Source organism: Onychomys torridus, chromosome 7 (genome assembly GCF_903995425.1).
Source record: "Onychomys torridus chromosome 7, mOncTor1.1, whole genome shotgun sequence".
Classification (NCBI taxonomy): Eukaryota; Metazoa; Chordata; class Mammalia; order Rodentia; family Cricetidae; genus Onychomys; species Onychomys torridus.
Genome location: NC_050449.1, coordinates 60,118,435 through 60,131,291, shown reverse-complemented (window position 1 = coordinate 60,131,291; position 12,857 = coordinate 60,118,435). Strand labels below are relative to the sequence as shown.

Genomic DNA, 12,857 nt, shown 5'->3' with positions numbered 1-12,857 from the left:
TTACATGAAGGCAGTACTGAGCAGAAATGGGTATTTAAAGTCGAAATATCCCTGTTTTGTTGACTTGCTTTTGGTGAGGGTTTTGAGACAGGGTTTTGCTATGTGGCCCAGGCTGGCTCATACCTCAGCCTCCTGAGTGCTGGGTTTCTATTACTACACCCTTTTCAAGGTGTCCCCCAGACCTGGTCACACTTTGTGTTGAAGATTTTCCACACTGTCTGTAGCTAACTGTAGGAGATGTCCAGCAAAGGAAAGAAAATGAGACCAGTGCTTTTTCAGGTCTCTTAATGTTTTACAGGGTTAGCATAGTTAAAATTTGACTATTGAACATGTCTGTTAAAAATTTAAGTCATTCAGACAAGTATTCTTTGGTACTTGGCGGGGGAGGGGCGGGGGTAGAGAGAAGCTTAGAGATGGGTGAAGATCTCAGTAGAAGTTAGTGTTTTCTGAGATTTTCACACTAGGGCAGTGCTCACTCGCTGATGCTGCTGTTGTAGAATATTTCTCTCTACCACAGCTAAGCATTAGCCAGGTTGCTGCTGATGTGTGAGCCCGGGCCTTACAGAAGACTACCCCCAGTCACATCCTAGCCCTCCACAAAATCCCTGCCCCTTTTTATATACCAGAATGGCACAGCTTCTTGGTCTGTAGAATCCTGTGTTCTGTGTTTATAACCATTTTTGCTTTAGAGAGAACAGAAATTCAGGTCATTCTTGAATGTCTTTATCTCCCCACCATAGTCATAGGTCATATCAACTTGTGTGGTGCAGGTGCTGACAGCATTCATTCCTGATTTCAGTTAGCAGTGTGCATGGGGTATTCAAAGGGAGCTTTGTAAACACAGTTGAATCTGTATGCTGTAAAAAGCTTGCTGGTGCTTTTCTTGCTATTGGTAAAACTCGGAGGAACTGGCAAATTTTTGAGGGAATTATTGGATCAGCTTAGTGGATTGAAATTATTTTCATAGGTTTCTGTAAGAACATCTATTATATTTTTTGTGGCTTTGCATTTTTGTTATCTTGACATTGGAATTCAATTCTTTTACATTGCTGTAGTATACAAAGGTAGCAGGAATCATCTCATGGCTGTATTGAATTAGAAAACCTTGAACCTTGGTGGAGAGTGCACTCGGGGTGACAGAAGCTTCCTGGCCAATTGCCAGTCTTTTGTGTGCAGTTGAACGGAGCTGCAAGTGTGTGGATACCCGGAGCTTCTGAAATGCAGGAAGGAAGCTGCAGCTGGAGGGTTTACATTAGTGCTGCATTTGTGGGCTGGAGAACAGAATGCCAGGGCACCACACTGCAAAATTACACTGACATAGAAATGCCCCAGAGGAACAAGTGATTGTTGTGAGCTCATGAGGCTTTGGGTGAAATTAGTGTTTCCTTAACTGTTAGTGTACCTTAACTGTTACAGAGAAACAGAGTTCTCTAAGTAGGAGTATTGTATCATTCCTCAATGCAGTTTAGGAAGTTCCTTGTACATCAGTTTCCCATGGCTAGACTGAATGGTAAGGTTCAAAGGTAAAAATATTTGAATATTTGATTATTAAGCATGTTGACCAGCTCTTCCTCCACTTCCTCTAGTAGTAATGATTGAACCCAATGCCTTGGACATGCTCAGCAAACACTACTGAATTGTATCCAAGTTTCTTATTATTTTTATTAATTTGAAACTAGGTTTTGCTAAAGCATTCAGGCTAGCCTTGAGCTTGCTCTATAGGAGCCCAGGGGTTAGCCACTCAAATGCTGGGATTACAGGTGTGAGCCACCACACCCAACTGTGAAACCCTCCTGAGGGAGACCTGCTCCCTCTTTTTCCCCCAGTGTACTCTTGTGGAGGGAGAAGTGAGAAATATGTAGTTAGAAATATAGAAGAGAGAGACAGTTAGAAACACAGGATAGTCTCGGGAAGGCCTGGGTCAAAACCCATCAGCTCCTTCTGTCTTTGCTAAAGGGCTTTTAAAGGAATGCCAAGGGGTGGAGCAAAAGACCTCCCCCAGTACAGCCAAGTGTAGACCATCCCAGACACCTGGTGACCATGCACGTGGTCTAGCCATCCCCTAATGCAGCCCTGCTGTGTAAAGCAAGTTCAGATCTCACTAGGAAACGTTTGTGGGCTCCCACACCCTCCCCACCCCACCCCTTTATGGTTAGTGTTACAAGATATTCTGAGGCTAACATTGTTATTGCCTGCGTGTGTTTGTGTGTGCACATGTGTGTAGAGGTCATAGTTTGGATGTCATTGCTTGGGTGACATCACCTTGTTGTTTGGAGACGGGATCTTTGGGATTTAGGTTAGACAAGGCTGTCTGCCCAGAGAGTTCAAGGGATCCCCAGGGCTGAGGTTACAGGTATTACAGTTTTTTTACATGGGTATTGGAGATCACACAGGTCCTTAGGGTGTGTACTCTACCAAATGCATCATTTCTTCAGCCCCTGCTTACAGTTTTTGTCTTTATTTTCTATTTCCAAGAGTCTTGCTCTGCCCTTTCCTTGTGTATGAAGATATCACTGAAAATTCCTTTCTCTAACTCCAGTTACAGAGAATAATCTCTATTGAGCTTGTACTCCCTGGACACTAGTCATTTTCTGCTACATGTCAGTAGTTTATAACCTCCTTGGAGACTGCAGGAACCATCTCTAGATGGTTCTGTTTTCCTCCTAAGCAGTGTATGTGTGAATGATGAAGGGCTGGGGCAGGAGCTCAGTCCTAAAGTGCTTGCCAAGTGTGTGGAAGGCCTCTTCAGCCTCCAGTACCCAGTAGAAAAGCTGTTAGCTATCTTTAAAAGACGGTAAGGTGTACCAAATCGGTAATCGTCTGTCCTTTGCTCATCAGAGAGCACTGAAGTCACATGACAGCAGAAGGCTGCATTCCCTTCCCTCTGCAGAGGGGCATCTTTGCAGGGAGCTCCTTTTAATTCTGGTAGACGCAGAGCCTCCAAAAAGAAATCATATACGGTAAAAGTTGTGGTTTGGACAAGCCCACTCCCTGAAAAATCCAGTTAGCATAAAACAGAGATAAAGGACGGTGTCAGTAAAAGTGAAACTCTTCCCAAGATGTTCATATAAAGGTTAATTTTCAGTTTATTGTTTGTTAAGCAATGTTTCTCCCTTCCCATCCTGTTTCCTTCCCTACCTAATATAAGTGGAATTACATGTGGTATATATTACTGTAGTTGAAAAGAAGCACAAATTAAAATAAGTTTTGTGTAAATAGACATATGAAGGCAATAGCTTAAAAATACCAGATAATTAGTTGAGATCTGATTTAGTCAACTTTAATCCTTATGAACAGTAGCTGAATGATGAAGAATTATGAAAAGAATTCTAAAATTACTAGAATGTCTTTTTCCCAAAAGTATCCTTTCAAACTGTTGTGAAATATGAACTAATTCATGTCTAAAAACTGCTTATTTCAGATTGTTTTTTATTTTTTATTATACCTGGTCTGCTTTATCATTTTAACAAGATTTAAAAAATTAAAAATTATTGCCACATAAACTCTTTAAATATAGATTTGATTCACACTCCCCCTCTTTTTTTGGGGGGGGGTGTATTTTGAGACAGGAATTCTCTGTGTAGCCTTAGCTGTCCTGGATCTCACTCTGTAGACCAGGCTGGCCTCACAGAGATCCACCTGCCTCTGCCTCCCAAGTGCTGGGATTAAAGTCTTGTGTCATTACTGCCCAAGTTTCTTTCTCCTTTTCCCTCCTTTATGTTCTCTCCGTCTTTGAGGTGGGGTCTAGCTCTGTGGTCAAGGCTGGCCCCAAACTCATGCTTCACTTCTGAGTGTTGGGATTGCTTCTCCCCTCCTCCTTCAGATTTCCCTCCTTTTCCTTGTGAGAGATGGGGGAAGGGTGGCAGTAGGAATCCTCACTCTGTTGCCAAAGCTGGCCTGGACTCCTGGGCTTAGGCAGTCCTCCTGAGTGAAGGGACCACAGGCTTAGACACAAGCTGTCAGTGTTTTCAAGAATGGAAAGCAGGAGGGATTTACTTAAAAAATTGTGTTTTGAAGTTTAAAAAGGAACTTTGTAATAGAAGCAACCTCAAATCCTGAAAGACTTCTTTAATAAGCCAGTGCTTATCTGATTTTAACAGGAGAGGGATTTTATCTGAGTGTACTCTTTCATTTCCATAATTGGGTATTGGAGGCCAAGACATTAGAATTTAATAAAAGAATTTAAATATACGCTTGATTTCTAAAGACTTTCTTTTGGATTTTAACTTAAATAAGTTTGAAACATGAAATCAGAATGTCAATTTGCTTTTTCTTCAGTATCTGTCATTTATAATAACGTGGTCGGTTATATTTGTAAACATCAAAATGCTATGCATTTGAATGAAAACTAATTAAAAATTTAAGAAATATACTGTCCCCTTTGTGAAGGTACTTTCTGCATTCTAGATGCTTTCTTTTTTTTTTTTTTTTTTTGAGCTGAGGATCGAACCCAGGGCCTTGTGCTTGCTAGGCAAGCTCTCTACCACTGAGCTAAATCCCCAACCCTCTAGATGCTTTCTTTTGTGGTATTAAACATGCTTATTATATGAAGTGTTTGCTCCTTCACTCTTGCTTAACAAAGTTGCTTCATTTGCATAATGATTGTGTTTCAGATGAATGGAGAATAGTTTTATTACGTATATTTTCTTAGTTCATCAAGAATTTGATATGAAACCTTATGTAATTAGTAACTTCCATAATACCATCAACAGCAATGAAAAAAAAATCCCAATAATGTTTGGTACATAGAATGTTAAAGTTAAGAAAGAGGTAGAAATTTTTCTCTCTTTTTGGGTATGGTATATGTTATTCATTATAGTAGCAATTGAGAAGTTCAGTGTCAAGAGTGTAATTGAGAAATTCAATATTTTGTTTTATTTCATTAAGAAGAATTTAAGTAGCCCCATGTATTGGATAATTTAGCCTCAGCATATCAGAACTTAACACTGTGACTAAATTAATTTTATGAAACTCCAAAAACTTTAAGAAATCTGATGGAAACTCCAGAAAGAAGTCAATTTCAAAATAGTTTTTGTTAATTAAAATAATTGCAACTAACTGTACCATAAAAATGAACTCAAGATGTTTTAACAGTTAGATATTTAGTAAGTAGAGTTAATTTCATTTTTAGTCAGCCAACGGTCATTATCAAAATAAGTCCCAGATTATTTTATCCTAAAAGCAAAAAATGTATTTTACAAGTATTGTAAACCAATCCTCAGTATATTAATAAAACTACTGTTACCAAAATATGCTAATTTTTAAAAGTTTTATTTTTAATTCATACACATATGTATTATGTCTGAGTGTATGCCACATGTGTGTGCAGATGCCTGTAGAGGCCAGAAGAGGGCATTGGATTCCCCTGGAGCTGGAGTTAGAGGTGCTTTGTGAGCCCATCCATCGTGGGTACTGGGAACTGAACTTTCGTCCTCAGGAAAAGCTGTCTTTCCAGCTCCCCAAATATGCTTTGTAAATGTTATTTTTCATTTTAATGTTCAGTTGACCTCATTCTTCTTGTTTTGCTTTTGTTGTTGTTTCTTTTCCTCCTTTCTACTAAATAAATGAGCTTTTCTCCTTACCTAAAACATAGTCTGTTATAAGCAGAGCTCATATTTACTTGAAGATGTATTGAAATCAAGAAGTAGGAGGCTGGAGAGGAGTAGGGAAAGAAAACCAACATTGCCAGGAGGTGGTGGTGCACGCCTTTAATCTGAGTGCTCAGGAGGCAGAGGCAGGTGGATCTCTGAGTTTGAGAACAGCCTGGTCTACAGAGTGAGTTCTAGGATAGCCAGGCTACACAGAGAAACCCTGTCTTGAAAAACTAGAAGGAAAAAAAAAGGTAAAGAAAACCAACATTTATTGATGCTCTATTCCCCTTCAGTGTAGGGTAGTAAAATCAAATATTATAAAAATTACATTTTAATAAGTAAGTGTTCTTATTAGTGACATAAGAGTGCTTAGACACAGGGCAGTTGTGAATACTTAAAAAAATTGTGTGTGTGTGTGTGTGTGTGTGTGTGTGTGTGTATGTTTTGCCCACATGTATGTCTGTGCACTGCATATGTGTCTGGTGCTCTTGGAGGCCCAAAGAGGGCACTGAATTCCCTGGGACTGGAGTTAAAGTCTATTGTGCACTGCCTTGTAGGTGCTGGGATTGAACCTGGGTCCCCTGGAAGAGCAGCCATCTTTCAAGCCCAGTATGGAGACTGTTTTTTTTTTCTTTTTCTTTTTCTTTTCTTTTTTTTTTTTTTTAAGTTTTAAAGGAAACTCGAAAGAAGTAAAAATGTAGTTCTTTTTTAAAAAATTAAGCCTTTTAAAAACATTTATTTATGCTGGGTGTGGTGGCATACACCTTTATGTATGTATGCATGCACTAGGGAGGCAGAGGCAAGCAGAGCTCTGCGTTGGAGGCTGGCCTGGTTTATAGAGAGATTTCTGGGACAACCAGGCCTACACAGAGAAACCTTGTCTCAGAAAACAAAAACAAAAACAAAAACAAACAAAAAAATTATTTACTTACTATTGTGTGTAAGTATAAGTGGGTGTTTCCAAACCATGGTACATGTGGAGGTCAGGAGACAACTTGCAGGAATTAGTTCTCTGCTTTCATCATGGAAGTTTCAGGGATCAAATTCAGGTCATCAGGCTTAGTGGCAAACACCCTAACCACTGATTCCTCTTGCCTGTCCAAATTTAGTTATTCTTTATAGTTGAGTAAAATTGTATTAGTTAATGGTACAGTATAATATTAAATAATTTTAGGACAGGTAGTATCTTAGATGCCCTAAGTTTTCCGTGCTTATAACAGAGAAATCATGTAGCCCTCCTATATACAAATGGCAAATGGACTGAGAAAGAAATCAGGGAAACAATACCTTTCATAATAGCCTCAAATAATATAAAATGTCTTGGGGTAACTAACCAAGCAAGTAAAAGTCTTGTATGATAAAAACCTTAAGACACTGAAGAAAGAAATTGGAAAAGATATCAGAAGATGGAAGGATCTCTCATGTTAATGGATCAGTAATATTAATATAGTAAAAATGATCATCCTACCAAAACCACAGATTCAATACAATCCCCATTAAAATTCCAACACAGTTCTTCACAGATCTTGAAAGGACAATCTTCAGCTTTATATGGAAACACAAAGAACCCAGGATAGCCAAAATAATTCTGAATAATAGAAGAACTGCTGGAAGTATCACCATTCCTGATTTCAAGTTTTACTATTGAGCTATAGCAATAAAAACAGCATGGTATTGGCACACACACAAAAAAAGACATATTGATCAGTGGAATCCAATTGATGACCCAGACATAAATGCACATACCTATGGACACCTGTCTTTATAAAGAAGTCAGACGTCCATACTGGGAGAAAAGACAGCATCTTCAACAAATGATGCTGCACAAACCAGACGGCTGCATGAGGAAGAACGCAAATAAATCCATACTTATCACGTGCACAGAACTCAAGTTCAGTGGATCAAGACCTCAACATAAACTAGATACACTGAGCCTGAGAGAGGAGGAAGTGAGGAATAGTCTTGAACACATTGGAAGACTTTCTGAATAGAACACCATTAGCACAGGCACTAAGATCAACAAGATCAACAATTAACAGAAGGGACCTCATGACACTGAGATGCTTCTCCATGGCAAAGGACACCATCGTTCAGACAAAGCAGCAGGCTACAGAATAGGAAAAAGATTTTTCCCAACTACACATCTGATAGGGGGCTAATATAAAAACTATATTAAGAACTCAAAAACTAGATATCAAGAAAACATAACCCAATTTAAAAATGGGGTATGGATCTAAACAGAGAATTCTCAAAAGAGGAAACTCAGACAGCTGAGAAACACTTAAAGAAATGTTCAACACCCTTAGTTATCAGGGAAATGCAAATCAAAAGTACTTGGAGATTATATTTTACACCTGTCAGAATGGCTAAGATCACTAACAAAAGTGACAGCTCATGCTGGCGAAGATAAGGAGCATAGGGAACACTCCTCCATTGCTGGTAGGAGGGCAAACTTGTACAGTTTTCTGTGGAAATCAGTGTGGCAGTTCCTCAAGAAGATGAGAATCTATCTATCTCAAGATCCAGCTGTGCCATTCCTGGGCATGTGTACCCAAAGGTCATTTTATCTGGTAACACAGAGACACTTGTTCAGCCTTGTTCACTGCAGCTCCATTCATAATAGCCAGAAATCAGAAACACCTTAGATGTCTCTCCACAGAAGAGTGGATAAAGAAAATGTGATACACCTACACAATGAAGTATTACTCAGCTGTTAAACAAATCATGAAATTCACAGGCATATAGATGGAACTAGAAAAAAAAAAAGATCCTCAGTGAGGTAATACAGCCTCAGAGAGACAAATGTGGTATGAATTTGCTTGTATGTGGATATTAGCTGTTAAGTCAATGATAACCAAGCTACTGTCCATAGACCACAGAGGTGAGGTGCAGAGTAAGGGCCTAGAAAGGACAGACAGCTCTCCTGTTATGGAATATTAGCTTAAGATATGTTACATTCATTTATACTATGGAGTATTTGTTTAATGATGCAAAGATGTGTTGCATTCTTTTATGTTGCATTTGTTTAACACTGTGAAGCTGTGTTACTTTGCCTGTCTAAAACACCTGATTGGTCTAATAAAGAGCTGAACGGCCAATAGCAAGGCAGGAGAAAGGATAGGGGGGGCTGGCAGGCAGAGAGAATATATAGAGGCAAAATCTAGGCAAGAGAGGGAGGAGTGAGAAAAGGAGGAGAGGAGGACACCAGGGGCCAGCCACACAGCCGCACAGCAAGCCTAAAAAGAAAGATGTAGAATAGAGAAAGGTTAAAAAACCCAGAGGCGCCGGGTGGTGGTGGCGCACGCCTTTAATCCCAACACTCGGGAGGCAGAGCCAGACGGATCTCTGTGAGTTCGAGGCCAGCCTGGTCTACAAAGTGAGTTCCAGGAAAGGCACGAAACTACACAGAGAAACCCTGTCTCAAAAAACCAAAAAACAAAACAAAAAAAAACCCACCAAACAAACAAAACAAAAACCAGAGGCAAAATGTAGTTAAAGAGAAACAGGATAATTTAAATTAGAAAAGCTGGTTAGAAACAAGCCAAGCTAAGGCTGGATATAAGTGAGAATAAGTCTCTGTGTATAAATTTGGGAGCTGGGTGGTGGGTGGACCCCCAAAGCGTTTAAAAACAAAAAACAAAACCAACTACACTCTTCCTAAGAAAGGTAAATAGAATAGATAGTTATGGATGGAGGGGTGGGCTGGCTTGTAAATGAAAATTTAGTCTCCTCCAGGGCAGTCCCGCTGGAGAAACAATTACCCTTAATGCAGCCCAGTGGTAGATGCCAACAGATAACAACTCAGTAGTATCTTTGGAGGTTCCTTTTCTCAGTATTGTGTTGGAGGTTTTTGTTTTTGTTTTTAAAAAATTATCTTTTTATTTTATTTACACATATATCTCTCTTTTGTACCCTACAGGTGCCTTTGTGTATAAATTAATGGGTTCCACTTTAGTGTTTTTAATGATTCCCGAGTAAGCAAACGAGGGTCTCTGATTTTTGTGCATTCTCTTGGGCTCTTTTCCTTCTGTTTGTTCCGTTCAGTTCCAGTGTGTTAGTTTTTGCATTAATATATTTTATTTTGTTACTATCCTTCAGAAATCTGTTTTTTTTTTTTTTTTTTAATGAGAGACAGAAAGGGAGTGGATCTGATGGGAGGGGTGGTGGGCAGGACTGGGAGGATTAGAGGGAGGAGAAGCCTAATCAGATATATTACGTGAGAAGAAAATCTATTTTCAATAGAGATGGAAAGTAGATTCAGAGCCAGCAGGATGGCTCAGTGGTAAGGGTGCTTACCACCAAGCCTGACTCCCGAGTTCCATCCCGAGGACCCACATGGTGGGAAGACAAGCCTACGTTTGCCAGTGGTTTTCCCACTACAAGGGTGTGCACACATGCATACAGACAGAAACACAGAAATGAATAAGTGAGAGTAAGATAAAAGAATTAAACTCATAAATTGATGCTATTTCATATATTATTAAAAGTCTTTCAGTAAATGGGGTACCAAGTTTTTTTCTCTTAGTTGCATTTATATTGATGAGAAAAGTGACTCATCAGAGCAGTTGATTAGATTTTTTTTTATGAATTACAAATACGTCTGTTCAAGTAATCCATGAACTCTTGTAATAACCCATATTATCTTATGAAATTCAAATGGGTGCTATGCAAACTAAAACTCTCTGAGTTTGTCTGCATGAACATAATAGCATTCTTCACATTTTTCTTAGGTTCTGCAAATGTACATAATGCTGATAGTTAAAGTCTGTACTTTATTACTGTTATTTGAGACTGGGTCTTGATGTGTAGCTTGGGCTGGCCTCCAACTCAGGTTCCCCCTGCCTCAGCTTCTTGACTGCTGGCAATAGGTGTGTGTGCCTTGCCTGTCAGGTAAACCTTGGCATACTCCTCCACGACTCAAGCAGCCAATGTTGGCAGAAAATATGTGGGCATTAAACTCATTATCTTCTATTTATTTCAATAATTCTGTAAATTGTGATGAGTTACATTTGGGACTTTATCTGAAACACTTTAATCACTGCTACCATAATATATAGGTGATTTCAGATCACATATATTTGCAATAAATACATCATGATGGAACAAATTAAAAAGGGAAACAATCGTAAGAAATTCAGATTTCCGATAGAGCATTATCTTAGTAGAAAATTTTCATATCTATCTGAAAGTGACACATCTAAAAACAAATCTTAAAATGTTTATAGCATGACTTTGATTTCACTTTGCAGTGCTGGGATCAAATGAAGAAGCACTGCACTGCTAAGCTAGAGGTCACCTAAGACCAGGTTTTTGTTAAGGTTGCAAATAATTGAAGGCATTTCTTTATAAAACTGTGCATTGTTTGAGACACGGCACCCAAAATATCAGTTGGGTAGTACCTCTTACCTTATCTACTTATCTACCTTCCTATCTCCCTGTCTCTCTATGTAACCCTGGCTGGGCTGACCTGGAACTCACCGATCAGACTGGTCTCAGACTCAACAGATATCCAATCTGTCTGCTTCTGCCTCCTGAGTGCTGGGATTAAAACAACTATGCCCAGCCTCAGTACCTCTTACTGGTTTTTAAATAATAACTTTATTTTTTGAAATTATACTCCTGTTATTTCTCCCATTCCCCTTTCCTCCTTCCAGCCCTTCCCATGCTGACCCTTTGTTCTCTCTCAAATTCATGCTCTCTTTTTCTTTAATTGTTACACATATACATATGTGCATATGTGTGTGTATTCCTAAATACATAGATACAACTTGCTCAGTATGTATGTGATCTCAGGCTAATCACTTGGTATTGGAGAACCAATTGGTGCTCTAAGCCCTCTGAAAATCACCTATTTTTCTGATGTGACTAATTTCTTCAGTTATTATTTTTACTGAAAGGCAGCTTTTTATGTTAAAATGCATTTCCTGAAAAATTTATTTTTTGTGTGATTTATTATCTCAAAAATATTTTTACACAGCATTTTAAATTTTTTTTGCCATAGCAAGTTGTGATTACTGTTCTTTAGTTTGTGATATACCTCTTTTAAGGTATTTATTTTTCATCTAATCTCTACTTGATTTCTGTCTCAAAAGCATATCTTTATCTGAATATTAAGATTTCTCCCCATTCTGAAAAAAAAATTAAGTAGGCCTGGCATGATGGCACATACCTTTAATCCAGTATTTGGGAGGCAGAGGCAGGCAGATCTCCTAGTTCAAGACCAGCCTGGTCTACAGAGCCAGTACCAGGACAGACACAGAGAAACACTGTTTTGAAAAGACCATTTTCTCCCCATTCTTTTTGTGTGTATAGTATCTGTATGCATGCACACAGCTATGGTTGAACTTGCCTATCTGTGTGTCTAGAGGCCAGTGGTCAGTGTTAGGATCTTCTTCTGTTGCTCTTCATCTTAGTTTTTTGAACCTGGAACTTGCTTATACCTAGGCTGGCAACTAGGAACCCCTCAGTATTCTCTCATCTCTGTGCCCACCCCTCACACTCTTCAGTACTGGGATCATAGTCTCATGCTACCATACCATTTTTATGTGGATGCTGGGTATAAACTTAGAGTCTCACAGTTATACAGCAAGTCTCCACAGCCCCTCCATTCTTAATTTTCATTTTGAGAATGATTGTAATTGATATTTCAGTTTGCTTATCGATTACAATTTACTTGGGTGTTCCTGTAACTGATGCTATTTGCACAATATGCTGATGTAAACATACTGCTTTCTCCATTGTTTCCTAGGAATGCCGTTAGACTCTGTTAACATGATTGGTGATGCTCTCTCTGTAACACTAGAAATGATGCCAGCACCTGGCCTGTAAACTGTCCCATCTCACATTCTAAGGATGAAAGCAAAATACAGTCTAGTAGACTGAAGCTGTGGCTAATAGGGAAGGTTCGACTTGCATCAGTTATTGAGTAAACACATTAATGAAACTCTGTACCCATGTAGCACAGCTCTACAATTTAGTAATGAAAGTGAGTGGTTCATTTAGATAAAGGAAGCAACTTGACCTACTTAAGCCAGACTGTCTAAGAACAGGGCAAGGTTATAAATAATTCTATATATTTCAATGTATAAAAACATTATTTTAACCAATGTAATTTTATGTCTTGGGCTGAGCCCATGTCATACCAAAGACCGGATTTTGAGGAGCAAACCAGTTACTTATTTGAAACCGTTTGTTTCTTTAAATAAAGCAACCACCTTCAGGAAGCAGTTAGAGAGGTTTACTTCTCAATTACATGTGTCATCTTGT

The 12,857-nt window shown here is 38.9% G+C and overlaps 1 protein-coding gene across 1 annotated transcript in view; it reads left to right on the top strand.

Annotated features, from left to right (window-relative positions):
* Usp3 (ubiquitin specific peptidase 3) overlaps nt 1-12,857 on the top strand; it is a 74,765-nt gene that overhangs the window by 30,134 nt on the left and 31,774 nt on the right. The gene's annotated exons all lie outside the window — the stretch shown is intronic.